The sequence below is a fragment of the Acanthaster planci genome, linkage group LG14 (assembly GCF_054643075.1).
Source record: "Acanthaster planci isolate LZ-2023a linkage group LG14, COTS_SCS, whole genome shotgun sequence".
Lineage (NCBI taxonomy): Eukaryota > Metazoa > Echinodermata > Asteroidea > Valvatida > Acanthasteridae > Acanthaster > Acanthaster planci.
In genome coordinates, this window is record NC_141790.1 from 11,802,787 (window position 1) to 11,818,859 (window position 16,073).

Below are 16,073 nucleotides of genomic sequence, written 5' to 3' on the forward strand. Positions count from 1 at the left end.
CCGGAAAGGACTGCTTTAGAAGAGAGAGACATTTCCTTTTACGCCTGAGTACGGCCCAACCTCCGTAGAATCATCCATTTAAAGGATGACTCTAATTTGAGGGAAGCAATGGCGAGGCAGATAGTCCAAAAGTACCACTGACTTTTTGAGCATGCACTAGCTATAGGGAAAAATGGCTGACTGACAGTGGATTGGACATAATTAATGCAGTTAACTATCTTTATAGGTTTAAAATGGATGTAGGATGACAATTAGTTATCAAAATAATGAAGAACACGCAGCAGTGATGGAAGCTATAGTAATCAACGTGATGTGGTGGAGGCCCAGTGCTGATACAACGCTGTCAAACAAAATAACCGAACGGAAAAATGACATTGACTGATAATGGAGGCAGTGGTTAAAATGATCCAATAGTTGCTCGTGCTGAACGGCAAAGACGTTGTTGGGTCATTTAGGGCAAGCAGCAGGTTTGGAAGAGTTGATAGATACGAGGGTATGGATGGTATAGGCTAAAGTTTCAAGTGGTGGTTCTGATGGGGGACGGTGCTTTCCTCGTCCTGTTAATAGAAAGACGGTATAGGTAACAATATTACTCTGGCTGGTGTGATCCACTGTACAGTGGGTGCTGTGCCTAATTCCTGTGACATTACAAAACGTCAATAACGAGCAGAACACGAACGGCGCGACTGAAGAAAAGCTACAAAAGAAAGTGCGTCAGTGTCTCCATTTTATCGCAGATAGGATGCCCATGCTTTTAAACAGTACCTCCACCGGTACCAACCCGATCGCAGACTGAGTGCATGAGACGGATACGCGGGGGAAAATTAAATGACAGGCGGCAATCACTCGTCCACATCTAAAAAACAATCGGTGGAGGGCAGAAATAGACTGAAGCCAACGCCTGAGGTGTTGCTTTCTTTCCATTAAAGCGCCTTACGATAACTCAAAGAGAAAGAAAGGAATAACGGCGGTACAGCGTTATCCATCACCCTCAGTCCTCCGATTAGAAGCGAGTGAGTTGCCTCTGTCAAGAGTAGTTGATCTTTATGACCCCTCGTGGCGACAAATTCTGAAACACTTTGTGTAAGGTAAAGTAAAGTAGGACAGAAATCGGTCAATTTTTGAGGGGTACGAATCGCCTATTTTGGCATATCAGCTCTATTTTCAGATGCTTCACTTTTCAGAATTATTTAGTTTTCCAGAATTCTTTAAGTGGTTCATGTAAACGCATTGCACGGTTGACTGAAGTCTTAACAAATCATTATTGTCAAAAGGACAATCAGTTACATTAATAAGCTTTTACTCCATAAATATCCAAGGCATAATTATAAAATTACGGTGTAGAACTGAACTCTTTCACACCGACTTCTCTTTTCAGCCCTTGTCTTTCCAATTCCTTTTAGTTAAAATAAAAGCCATTTATCTCCGGCATTTTTTGCAGTCCCATAAAAAGCATAAACAGGCAGGGGTGCTTTCATTTATTAGAAAGTCATGATGGTCACCATCTTTCACAAAGTCATTCAAACTTCCTGCTCACGTCTTTATGCCGTTAAGGAAATGGGAAAAGGTGTAGCAATGTCTGCCTCGAGAAAGTCATCAAACAAAATGTAACTTTCATAAACCTTTATTTAACCAATGAATGCCCACTTCCGGGCACCATACGTCTATAAAGAAAATTGCGTCAGACTTGTTTTGTGGAGCAGTGCATAAGAGTTATCTCATTCACATAGTTAAGAGTGATGATGCGTGTTGATGAAATGATGTGTTGATTGAAGTCCGTGTTCAACACGGTATAGAGGCGCGGCCTTAAATCTATTCCAAATCGATTGCACGTTACTGGGACAGTAACACGCACGCACTGTTTATCAGTCTTTTTCGCCCGGCATAAAAATTCATGACAACCCAATTTCCACACAACAGCCTCGCAATTTAATTTCCAGACGTTATTAAAAACGCATTTGAGAGGGCGTTTTATCTCCGACGACACCCTCCTCTCCCTCGCGCTCCACTGAGGTGGATTATTGGCAGAAATAACGCGCCACATTCAATTCAAGTAGGCAATAATTGTATGAGACAATATTTGCCAGCGAGCAGCCGAGGCCCATTCGGCAACCGCCCGCGACGACCGTTTGAATGGTGATGTCCCCTCTTTAGGCACGATAAGCCCTCATAATATTGGATGCAGGTGTAGACCTAAGTCATCTCCTGATGAATACCAGCGGTATGGCGGCCGTTGCCGCTTCCAAGGAGCCCGATTAACTCATGTTTTCATTCCGGCTCTTCTTGATGTGAAAGGCACCGCTTCGGATGCCTGGGATACACCATACCTCACAAATGAGAACTAATAATAACTTGGTAACCAAAGAAAGCAAGAGCGTAGTCATATGGTCAAACGGGAAACGATATGAGAATGCACACATACACTGTCAGATCTCATTCTAAAGGCATGGCATGAGATCTGGTGAGACTTGACGGAAACTACTTTCGTCCTTGACATTTTAGTTTTTTGTCTGCAATCGTCTTTTATCCGTAGGCAAAGGCGAGGCGAGTCATATCCTACAGACTGACTCTGAGAATAGAAATGATAAATCTTCTCGGGGCGCACCTTGGAAAGAAGCACGCCACTGATCTTTCCAACCTCGGCACATCTTCTTACTGATTACAGCGATAAGAATGAACCAGGAGATTTAAGTCAATCTCTGGAAGGGAAGACATCGGATTCTGGAAAGCGGATTTTCAGACGAACGATCAGTCGGCCCCAAACTCAGTGGGCGATCTGATAAGTGCTCCGTGGGGCTCGACATCAAGGACCCGCCCTTTTCTTGAAGTCAAGGACGGACAAAGAACCACGTCAAAAATATTCCGTTTCTGCAATACCTGACGAAACATATCCTGGATGGAAACATACCCAATGAGCTGAGACTGAAAAGATCACTTTCTATCCACTAAAAATCAAGCAAGACGATTAAAAAATTCACCAGGGTTCATAGAAAAAGATTTGTTGTTAAAAGACATCCAAGTTTTAACCTCCGTGGAACACCGGATGGGACAGCTGTTAAATGTTGCACCAAGATTCATTCTATGCTTTATTAAGTGAAATGACAGAAACAAGGCCAGCTTCCAAAAAAAAAGGGATTTGGACGGAATGAAAAATTTGTAAATTATGTAGAATAAGCACATTAAAATCAGTCGTATGACGTAAATCGTCCTGCTGCGTTTATCGTCAAAAAAGTAATAAACAAGTAGTCGGTCGAAGTGAAAATTCTGTAAACTCTGTAGAATAAGCACCTTATAATCAGCCCTATGACGTAAATTGTCCTCCTGCGTTTATTATCAAAATATTTACAAGGTAACTTATAATCTGGACAGTGTCTAAAACAATATGCCGGCTTCACAACTCACAGTCCGCTATGGAGGACGTCATAACGATGTCTGCTATCCACTTCCATTGATCCACACGCATAAAGGCAACTGATATGTCTTTTTTCCAAGGGTGTTAAGATATTGCTTATTTGATCGAGGCACCATAAGCCAACTACCAAAAAAAAACGCGTGGATGTAATAATGCCTGGTGTTCATCGCCAAGAACATACCAATCGACCGGTCTGTCCTTCCAAGTAGGGAAGAAGGCCCCTTTGGGATTTCCATCTCTAACCACCGCCGGCCCACTCTCTGCTCAGAACGAAGAAAAAAACAGGTCGACGTGGCATGTTGTGTTGTTGTCATTACCGGTACGTGTTCATTATTACCTTTCGTCCCCTCGCCTGATCTCCTCCTGACGAGAAATGTTCATCGGTTTTTTTTATCACCTCCGGGCGAGACATCCCCATTGGAGTGCATTAAGAGCACGTGCAGAGATTACATATGTATCGTAAATGAAGTTTCCAGGCAGATTGCTTCTAAAGAGAACTATAAACGTAATGGTTAGAAGGGAAACCTACTGCAAACTACATCCTTCTTTAATGTCCACACCAGAAAAAGTTTCATTATATGAATGGTTGACTCTTTCCCCGTCTCACACTTCTCTGATTCAGGTTCGAAAGCAACTTAGGCTGATATGGCGTCCGCAATGTTAGCCGTGTTTGATTCTAGATTCTTTTAGGCCACGTGTATAAGCTGTCATTCCCTCCCTTAATCGGGTCCGGGCGAATCAACCCAACCAGAATGCTGGTGGAGGCCTACAGCATCTCCATCGATTCCCGACAACCGACCCTTGATATCAGCAAGCAACGCTCAGGGGACCCATGCAGCGTCCCCGCCTGCACGTCAGAGTTTCCCGTTGAGGTTGTTTATATTCGGACAATGCTAACGAAAAAAGGAGCTGGGATTGCGGCCGTTGATTGAAAACGAACGTTTACATAGTCATTCGAAATTTAATTCCGGTTCTCAAAGATGACTCGTTTTTGTTTTATTTTAGCTGTAAGTTGTGACTCTGGGGGGGGTAATTCAAACTTCTTCAATCTGATTCGCTCAGATCTTAAACCGCGCAACCTAACGTTTTACCTGCAACACTTGTAAATTTGTTGGCCTTTTTGGACAATAAACTGAGTTTTAAACATGGCCGGTGAAAGGAATGAATGAGGAAATTAGCATGGTTTACGCTTAATCTTCACTTACTCCCCGTCAAGGTTTCCAGAATGGCCAGTTTGCACAAGAAGATTGAGTTGGGTAAAAAAAAGTCTACGATTGGTGGAGGGCTCGGGTTCACGAGCCGAACGAATCTTTTCAAAAACACCTTGGTGAAGTCAACAAGTCACATTAGAATAATACTTTAATGGCAAGGCCATGATGTAACAAGACCGTAAAAAATGATGTGGCTGTGCGTAAAAACAAGATTTAACGACGTCAAGACGGTATCTATACTGCCACTCGGCCGCAATTATTACTTAATGGAGCGCACTGATAACAAAACTATAATATTCAGAGGACATTGCTGAGTTAAACAAGCAATTAGGTTAATTAATCCTCAAGTCTAATGATAAGTCTACATGCTGGAGCAATACTGCCTATAAGTGACAACAATGTACATGTACGTGTATACTGTTTGACTACTTTTAAAGGTACACCTGTAAGAAGGCGGAAAACAAAATATGGACAATATACATCAAAAGGAGACTCTTAATTGTTTCCTTTTGTGATTTGTCTCACCCTTTGTCTTTTTATTGTTGATCAAAAGAGAGAATGTAGGCATACATAAGTTTGCCTGTCATGGAAAACTTCTGAGGAGCTCAAGGTTTGGTTGAACTTTGAGCAATTGTCCATTATGTTTGAAAGGTACTGCTAATGAAAGCCCTAATTTCGGCCATGATAAATCATTTCGTATGCTTTCTGCTCCTGAACAGTAAACAATTGTTAACAGCATTTGGTACCTTGGTGTCTCCTTCATCAAAGACTCTGTCACAGCCAAAAAGCTAACAGCACGCACCAGCGCCGTTGAAAGTTCCGGAGGCAAACGTTGCACAGATTAAAAGCGCGCACCGCCAAAAGCTGAGGTCGGCTATTTTGCTAAAGAAATTTATGCAATGAGAAGCTTGTAGACTGTACCTGGAATACTACTACCGTCGAAAAGTACCATTCGCTCTGGAATCGGAAGTTAAATCGTAATAAATTCTTACCTTGAAATTCAGGTTCTTGGCTGTAACCTCTCTAATCGTTTTCGACAGTAATTCTATCCTTTTTCACTTCCTCAGTCTGCAAGAAATCAGAAAGTTCCGCCTTTATAATGCAAGCTATAATGCACGCTCTATACCGCGTGCTCTGCTGAATGGGTGCGTTGTATTAAGCGACGTATAGACCACAGACCATGAAAACACTACGCCGTTTAAAAAATTTATTAAGAATGCGTAGGAAGGGGCTTCTATGGTTCCACAGAAGTAGATGTGCAAGTAAATGCCAAGCTTCATTAAATGTGACAGGTAGGTCTAAGGGCTTGCATTGAAGCTAAATGACTAGTGGAATAACAGGTATTAAGCTACAATGGGCCAGTTCGGTATTCCAAAAAGGTGAGGTCGGTCGAGAAAACATCACGTGTTTGACCACTCGGATAGGGCAGATCTGGGGCCCGCCTGCCGCTGTTCCCGAATGACCTCGAACGCGCTTCATTTTAGGAATGCACAGTTGGAATACCGAATTGGTTCATTGATGCTATATTGGCAACTACTTCGTAGTTACAATACTGTGTCACATATTCACGCCTTGTGGATAGTACATTTGAGTACAGTGAGCAGAAAGGCATCATTAATATGCGCACTGCATCGCTGATCATTGGGCCTTCTGACATTCAAAACTTACTAAAGATTGTGGTTTTTTGTGCTGTCATACAACCTTGACAAGCCAAAACGACGAAACGTCCTTAATAATTGTCACTCGATGACGCTAACACGACACCTCTAACACAATTTTCCAATTACAGATGTTGTCATGCGAGGCGTGTGTCGCATGATGGATTAACACTAAAAGGCCGGTGTCAGTTCGTGTTAATAACACCGTACGGCGTTTAGCAAGAGCGTACACGCAGATGGGGCTCTAAGCACACTGCAGATCTCGTTAGCCGAGGAGAGGCAGCTTGGCTAATTTCGCGCCAAATTGACGGAAAGAGAAGGTCATTAGCAGCTTGGAAACCACCTGATTCCTGCTGAAAAATGTCTGGCAACATCTGAGGCTGTGATTGGAGAGAGGATGTGATTTGTAGATGCGCTACGACACGAAAATCAGTGACGAAAATGTGGAATCAAATCGAGGAATCCATAAAACATTTCAAATGTCATATCCCTTTTCATCAGTCCCAAGGAAAATCTGATTAAAGTTTCCAGCGTAAGAGCATAACCAGAAACGACGAAAGTAGCTCCGCCTTTAAAGAATTAAGAGAAGGTTTATGTATGGGTTGTCTAGCGACCATGAACGTTACTTATTTGTAAAGAGGTTGTACTCTCACGGGCGTCGCTAGACCAAGCTGCCATCATCAAATTTTGTTGACCAACGGTCGGCAAATTTCGCGTGTGTAATAGTAGTGTGATTCCCCAACCGGACACTCACGCAGTCCCGTCCTCTCCCCTTCCTTCTCCATTCTTTCCGACATTATTATGATTTTGCCAACATAAGTGACTAACGGGGGGGGGTGTTATAACCCCTACCCACTTTTACGACGCTCGTGTATACTCATTTCCAATTCTACACTGTCCTTACTTTATTATATAGCATTTTCGACTGAGGGAAGCAAACAATGTTTGATGATTTCTGAAATAACGCTGTAAGCAACTGATAAAGTCCGTGTTACCGACTCGGTAACAGAGTGTTGTTGTTGTTGTTGTTGTTGTTGTTTAAATAAACAGGAAAAACTAACTTCGCGACGGTGAATATCGGCCATCGTACAGTTAACAGTGGTCTTGGTATATGAGAGTGGTGCAACATTGACTAATGTGCGATAGTTGGCACTTTCCCCCTTTTTTTCATTTTAAACCAGTCTCTATAGGTTATTCTTGCCACTCACGACACCTTGTCGTTGATTTTAACCACGAACTTCGGCCCACCACATGAAGTCCTGCACGTGTAATTCCATCAACACGCCGTACATCAGCGATCAACTACACATTTACGCACATGGAATACGAAGCGTGTATGACCAACTACGCTCGCAATGTGCCAGGAATGATAAAATATTAAATTCGCACGAGTCGCTGTGATGGCTGCAAATGAGCCCAATAAGATGGGCCCATCGTGCGACCAAGTCAAAAAGCATCCTGTTTATAAACAGATGATAGCAGTGGGAGACTTTGGGACGGTGGGGACAAACCCGTCTTCTTATTTTTTCTGAGCATGCGCGCACAGTTCTCAGCAAGCGTATATAAGACCTTGAAAAAGGACTGGTATGTCTGCTGCCACCAACGTTTCAAAGTCTCCCATACTATTAGAACGATGTAGTTTACTGCCCAGAGATTATGCTTTTAACCATAACAGGTGACTGCTGTGAAGGGGAGAATTGTGGATTAACGAACGTCTGTATCAGACTCGACCTTTTGAACTCTCTCTACGAAGCAATAGCTCCTACCTCCATGAAGTTTTTGGTAGGAACACGTGTTTCTACGCCAAAGTTTTCAAACTGTGACTGTTTTGTCACCGATCGCTACAAGGCTGTGATTACTGTTTTGAATTGCTGTTTACTTCGAGTGAATTGTGAAAACCGTTTAGAGACCAGAAAAATGATAGTTTTACTTGCAATTGACATGAGGAAGGTCAATATTTACTTGCGGTATATGTCGTACTCTGCTACATTACCAAAACTCTGTGTGAACCATCACGGCACCCATCCGTGAAGTGTTTGATATTACATGCAGCAGCGGAGGGAATTATCCCAGCAGCTTGGGAATTCTAAACGGTTCACTAGCGCCTCTCCCGCCCCATCCATCACCCTTGTGATTGGAGTATAACACCTCGTTAATTTGACACCAGGGACAAAAATGCCCCAGTGCGAACATTAGACGTTAAAAGCTATCATGCACATGCCCGTGTGTCTTTCTGTGGGGGTTCTTTAAAAACGAACGCGGGAAGCAAGCACCTGCGACGTGCTTAAAAACTGCAATCGGACAATTTTGAAGGGTGAATAAAATCCACTTCAGCTTGCGTCTACAAAAAGGAGGAATGTATTTACTTGACTCTTAAGGAATATGCCCTTAGCGTATTGAACCCGATTGGCGATTGGAAAATCATGTTGACGGGATGGCTGTTATTTCAGCAAACGCCAACGAGAGGGGCACATTCATTTACTAAATGGATGTTCGGAACTCTCGTGGGAGGGAGACGACCGTGTTGGGGTAATTTTGCCAGGCTGTTTGTGCTTCAAATGCACGACTCACGTGAAGTCTTACATCATGAAGCCTGCAATGTAAGCTCTTGACGGTCATCGATGAAGTGGAATTCCCTTGTACATACACTAGTTATAGGCCTGTAGCAGCTGCTATACACGCAAGATGGTAACACTCATTAATTCTCAGTGTTCCGTTTGCACTGTCCCATCCTGTGATAGTGCGTTTACTTTGTTAGAGGCGAATTTAGAGATACTAACAACTTCGATGTCATATTTGACATGTTTGCAGTTGCAACGTAGCGGAAAGCCAACCGTTTGTAGAATCGATACACTCCAGTCTTCAGATTTATAGAAGTCGCGTATTTCAATTCTAATTTCAAAAGGGCAAATGATTCCTGGAAATATAATCACTCTGAAATATTGTCAGCTTTTGAATAAATTGAGCCAATTTAGTCATGCTAACCTTAAAATTTGCGCAGTTGAAATTAAAAGAGTTGCGCGCATGTAACCAATGTCACCAGAGAGCACTCGGTAATAAGAAAGGGAGAACGTGCTGTTCTATTGAGATTTTAGCAAGCGGGTGACTCTTGCGTCAGTATTACGTATGTTTGCTACCAGACACCGATGTCTGCTCACATTAAGTCGAAGAAATGAACCAACCAATCAGGTCTTGTTTAGCCTACCATATTGCTTTGGTACCACACATTGATGACAACCAACCATTATTTTTCATTAACTTCCTTCCGGCTTGGAGCAGCTGTACCAGCAAGTAGGTGGGAAAATGGTGTGAACATTTCCTCCAAATATTGGATACGGAGCTGGAGACAAGGTTTCCAAGGAGACAGTGATGTAGAACTTTACCAGACGACGATGACACCCCGTGAGCCTTGCCATTTGCAATGGCCCAGAAACGTACAAAAAAATCTATATTTATCTATTATTAGGAACGAAACTACCATTATTTTCACGTACATTGAGACATCAGTCACTTTGAGAATGATGACACGATCCAAACAATAATCTAAATTCTAATTTAGAATAAGAATAAGTCTTCAGTTTTGCACTGTTAGCTGTACAGAAAACACAAAGTTCAGTGTGTTGAACCTCCAATCCTGCGAAAAACAATAAACAACCCTTTTGTACTTTTAACTAAGTAATTATTATTAAATAAGTAATGAATATTTTAAAAAATATCTGGAGAAAAGGTGAGCTCAATCTGTCTCCACTGGAAAAGGCAAGACCTTACACGACTAGGAAAACGCACTTGTAAGTCAAAATAAATAAAGAATATCAATCGCTGATGACGCATGACAAGCAATTAGGCCTACAGACAAAAATGTTCGCTCCTATTCGGCGATCGTACCGCGCGCGTCTTTCTTCTCGATCTCGTGCGCTTAATGCGACCAGACGTACGAAAAGATCTCGTGTTGCAGTGATGCGCCTGTTAAGTGATACAGGGTAATGTAGCGTGAGATGCCGGTGTTGGATGGATGGACGTGATGGACATGGAGACAACGCTGGGCTGAACCAATGGCGGACCCAGTTACCTCCAGATAAAAATTTTTAAGACTCGTTCCTCTGGCGTACCTTACAAAAACTAAGTGTACAAGATGTCTTAAATTATTGTTGTTCGTGACATCGTTACCCACGTTAATCTTACAACGCTTTGTTATAAGCCACCACTATTCCCACGTGCAGCTACTACCTTATTTCATTTTATATTTCAACAGACTGGCTGACAGCCTTTACAAGAAAAGGCCACTAGAAATGAAACTATTTCAGTCGGAATGGATCGGTTCTCAGTTCACAAAGGACATGGCAAGGTCCACAGCAGTTTATTATCCCTCCTATAAAAACAGTATTCTTAATAGAAAACATATACCTGCTCCTGTCTTGTAGTCTTTCTTAAATTACGATTCTGTTTTCGGCGCATGGACGAGTGGGTAGTGTTACACTTTGACAGAACAGTGTAGTCACTCTTATCTGGTTCGTAAGTGTGGTGTCATTTCAATTTCAACCACGCCCACTGCACATAGGGTTACATGCATTGATTGCCGTTTACGTGAAACCATGGAACCGGAAGCTAACGCGCAGCTTCAACGATCGTCCAATGGGAGCCTGCAAATAGTGGCGCGTCTGCCTTTGTGACGAAGTCACTTACGGACCGGATGTCACGTATCCGTTTTGGGTGAATGCGTAATTGTGAATAACAGAAGAACATAATTACCAGTTACCTACCATCAACTTCTTAAATGATTTCAAATGCATGGACAAATACCAAATGCGCCGGCAAACTCTGGCAGTGCAACAGTAGGAACGGAAAAGATCGGAAACAGCAAGTGCTTGAAGGCCATTCTGCACCTTTCCTGCTACAAGGACCTGGTTCTGCGTGACTGCCAAAATATTGCACGGATTCTCTGTCTTCTTCAAGACAAGACGAGAGTCGTGGAGAGAAATTAAATCGAGGATCCCGAGGCAGCGTCTAATTCGAAGCTTTACGTGAATCCGCGAGAATAATCGGGGACGGTTGCACAATTTTTTATCCTGTTATCTTTGTCGAATCAGCCAGGGAATATCTGACTGTGAAGAGGAGTCACTGAAAACCAAGTTATATCCTCGCTGATGGTAGCCTCTGATTAGGTTCGACATAGGGGTTTTATCAGCGTGTCTAGCCACTTTCTTTCCCCTGTGGCCTCAGGGCAGGATCAGCTTCTGGACACGCTATTTAATTGATGTCACCGTCACGATTTTTGGAAGTTTGACTTTGATGTCCATTTTGGGGGGCTGTTTGTTGCTTCTAATTCGGCCAATATGAATCAGATAAAATATCTGGGATTACATTTTTTATATATTGCTAGGAATTTTATGTTGGGCAGCTCGATGCTGATCACATTATTGGATAGTCGCATCTCGTTTATCACGGTCAAAAAACAGACTCAAATCCAGATAAAAAAAAGATGAAAAAAAACGGAATGCCAAAACACTCTCAGATGAACGCTCTTGAATGTGACACAAAGTCTGATGCATATAAAAACCTTTCACAGTGGCAATCTACTGTATGTGTTTTGATGGAAACCTTCTCTGTTGCGAATCAATTTCAGCAATGAATTAGTTCGCATTCGATGATGTCTGTGTTCGAAAAAGTACGTGAAGGTTGAACGACATAAAAGAATAACCCCTTGACAATGGGCCAAGCCCTGTAATCTGATAAATAGCGGGTGTAATTTCATACTGGGATAAATCGACGAGCGTTTTTCTCGATTTTGCTTCGGGTCCATAAAGGTCAGGCTTTCACGATTACCCAGTCAAACGGCACGACCTGCGCGTGCCTCAATTAAAGATCACAGTTGCACAACGGCAACAATAACCGGAGTTGCCTTACTGGACAATGTTTATGAACAGGAAACGCCTATGAAATCGCCGCGGGCTAAGAGATTGGACATCCAACACGGTAAACATCAAATACGCCGAGAGGGTGGCGGGAACCAGGTCGTTGCGAGGACATTAATTCTATTAAGCCATGCACCTGAGTCATTTTCCTAACCCTTATGATAAATACTATACCGACGCTGGATCTGTGCAATATATGATGAGATATATCAGTGTCAAGATGAACTCTGGTTGTGAAAACGGAGCTTCACTGACCTGTATTAGATCGAATGTGTCCCGGTGTGAGTCGACTTTGACAACCTCGGACCCAGAGTTTTGTTTTATGAGTGTACTTGTACCTGGAGAAAAAATCACGACTTTTTAAATCATAGAATATATTTTGGCGTATCTGTGCGGGGTGATACACTCATGCAAACTTCCGACATTGAAAAATGTTCTACAGGTCTCATCCCTTTCTTCCTTAAACCGTTCATCAAAATCACCGCATCTGCTACATGAGACTGATCAGCCTGAGGGCAACACGCATGGCGAGTACTGTGAGCGCTTATTTAAAGTAACATCTGGACAAGCGCTTCCGATTTTTTCCGAGGCTAGAGTTCTTTCCTCCTCGGCTGTTAATCCGCGTGCGACCATCGCACTACGTACACTAACCCCTTCAAAGTTTCCTCTTGATGTTCCCTTCAAGACGCTTGGCTTTATAAGCTCCTGTGAGCAGTCTGTGTTGAGGCAGCATTATCGTGACATTCTTAGGCTGATCCAACGATCAGCCGGATGTTCTAACGTTCACAGAGACAAGAACACCGCGAGAGTACCCATCCCTGAGATGTGTTTAGTCTAAGCCCAACCCTGGTAGGCCACACAAGACGCTAATTACATTACCACTGTTAACTTCTCCGAAGCTAGTTTCACACGACTTCGGTCAAAAATCCACGCGATCATTATAATTCTGCTTAATTATGAGGAACAACAAAAGAAAAACTTCCCCACTTGAAACCTTGGAATAAGTCTGTAGCAAAAGTCTCCCAATAAAAAGTACACGTATATAGTCATTGGTGGTTTTATAATAAATATATTTTTTCAATTAACTTTCTAAATTATTAACATAACACAGGTGAGAAGCAATTGACCAATTTCATGTCAGATACGCAAAGTGCTGTGTAATGTAGGACAAGACCTCACGAAGGAATTGCATAGGCCTTTTACAAGGAATCGATGTTATGTATGAGCCACCAAGCTGGACCAAGAGAGAGCGCAATTGTCCTTGGGAGGGAATTGCACTTCGCTGGTTCACAAACGACTATGAAATGCATGTGTTACAGTCGCGTCAGCTACCAACGTAATTAACATTCCAAAGTAGGACGGCTCTTTTCAACCGATGAGGGGGTGCTCCTGCTCAAGGCGGACAGCAGCGGGAAGTTAGGCCGCTTTTAGGTTTCTACAGATACCGCACCTTGTACTCTTCAAAACTTCAAGTTCGAAAACACACCCAGGTGCCCATGACTTCCACGAATGTCTGAGACTCAAAACCTCTGCAGACAGAGGATTATGACCCTTACCTACCGGATGAGGGACAACCTTATCAACCATCGGGGCCAGGGGGTACCACACCACCACGAAAGAAAGAATTATCGGGTTATGAGGGAGCGAACGGGGACTGGTTCGATCTTCGTGGGGTGATTCTTATCGAAGCCCCCGGTGATAGAGTGAGACTAAGCACGATTCGTTTAAAGAGGTCTGGGAAGAAAATCCATTCAATACTTTGCATTTCAAGCTCCGAATGTACGTACTTCGATGAAACAATTTGTTATACCAGCTTAGTACCAAACCATGACAGCCGAAACCTTCTAAATACCAATATGACCTATTGTACACCATCCGATGTTGGACTTTGAAATGCAGTCGCACCAAACGGTCAAACACGCTCTTTCAAATTAATTTCTTTTTCTCAATTTAAACAAAAAATTGCCAACCAATATCTTTTGGGGCGTTTTTATTTGCATAGTATTATGGTAGACCAAACTATTAATGGTATGCAATCCCTACTGAGCTTCTTTGCTAGGAAAACAAGTAGAAAATTTGAAAAATGGGTGTCTGCTCGGCTTTGTGTGGTAATGAATTGTTCATGAAAGTTCCAACCATAATGTGTTTTCTGCAGTAGTTTGATGAATGCCTCCTTTAAAACACGAAAAGCTATTGTCAGAGACGTACGAAGCACTGGAGTATAAACCACATTGCCCCGATATATGAATGTAAGGGTAATTATTTTTGAATAAAACATGCTTTACGGTAAAGTATATTGCTGTAACAATGGTGGAAAATGAATGTGCTTTCAATATGTCATTTCATTGAGACAGTTGTCATGGATGAAAGGCATCAGGCTGTCAGCAGACAACCTCTTTGCATGAATTGACTTGGTGAGATTATTAATGATCACAGTCTGCTTTGATCTTTCTACCAAATGGCATGAAATGTTTAATAATTCATCTCTCGTGCTTTCCAATCCATTGAATGCCGCCAACGGTGCAACAATTAATGGTCTCAGGGTTTACAGAGAGGATGGAATAACGGTCTGCTACACTGCGCACCACTCAGAAATGTAGAAATATCAACATATTTCAACTTCAGTAAATTATAGGTTTTAACTTCACTGCCAACAATTGCCTTCCTTTCCTCTTCTTTTTGCCTTACAACCAAAGATCTGGCGCGTTATTTACACTCTATTGCAACACGGCGACCGAAAATAGATGCACAGCAATCTGTAATTTTCGATCACTAATTCAGACTTACCCCAGAGAAAATTCCCAACAAGAAGAACAGAACAGTCCTGCCATATTTCCAGGATCATAAACTGGCGTTCTGTGTTTTTTATGCGCACGCAAAACTGGCGGTCATTTTTAGGATGAACCCCCAAAACACAGCCGGTCATCAACAGTTGTCCCGTCCAATCAACGGATCTGAGCAAAATGGACGGCATGGTCTACAAGAGTGATTGATCTTCCAGTCAACCGCGCTTCGGGCTTGAATTTTGAGGAACTCAGCCAGAGCCAACCCGAATCCCCATGGTAAAAACATCGAATGCTAAGAACTGGAAACTTAAGAGTTGAATGGAAAGCAGGCAGCATAAGCCACTATATTTTCAGGCTAAAAATGACTGGACCAAATCTTCAGATGGCGCCTCCTTTGGGGACGCGTCTGTTGAGCTGCTGTGGTACGAACCATAGGGGATTAACTTTACCTCCCCACGAAAGACCAAACTCCTTACACCGACTTTCAAATAGGTTTACATGTACATGAAGATAAATGGTTTGTATTATCGATCCAGCTGGGGTATTTGTTCTACTCTCTCCCTATTCTATAAGATTAAACAGAAATGACAGAGTTAGTCTGATGGTATTTTCTAGCTTGGATTCTTTCCTTAACGCATTGCCCATGAATTTTTAACACAAACTCTCTTGGAGCTGTCAAGAATTAGTAAGCTGAGAATCTTACTGAAACAAATCCCCAATGCATACGACAAAGATTCTGCTGTGATAGTACAGAGTTCAACTTCCACAGTTTGGTATAGTTTCTAGTTAGTCAAGATAAACACTCCAAAAAACCACTTCTTAGTTATAACAGTGGTTAATCATAACTTTTGATGTTGGAAATTATTATATCGTCATCACTTTAAGCGAAGGCCAAATGATTTTGCACAGGGTACAAGAAGAAATGTTGATTTTTCAGTGAAGCTAGAGGCACACAGCTGCACGCGCAGTTAGCGAATATTAGCGTTTGAATACGCAGTCTTTTATTATGCGAAATTAGAACGGAACAATAATTCGCAGTTTTCATTTCGAATGAGAATTGGTACTTTGTAATGATGAAAATCTATCCCAGAACA

General features: G+C 42.4%; 1 protein-coding gene across 2 annotated transcripts in view; it reads right to left on the reverse strand.

Annotated features, from left to right (window-relative positions):
• The window catches only part of LOC110983600 (uncharacterized), a 35,529-nt gene that overhangs the window by 8,235 nt on the left and 11,221 nt on the right, over nt 1–16,073 (reverse strand). Inside the window, exons 2-3 of one of the 2 annotated variants that reach the window (XM_022242965.2) lie at nt 12,449–12,531; nt 5,616–5,691 (exon numbers count right to left, since the gene is read on the reverse strand). The gene's annotated coding sequence lies outside the window, so the exon portion shown is untranslated. The remainder of the gene's footprint in view (nt 1–5,615; nt 5,692–12,448; nt 12,532–16,073) is intronic. The other variant, XM_022242964.2, reaches the window with a different exon arrangement.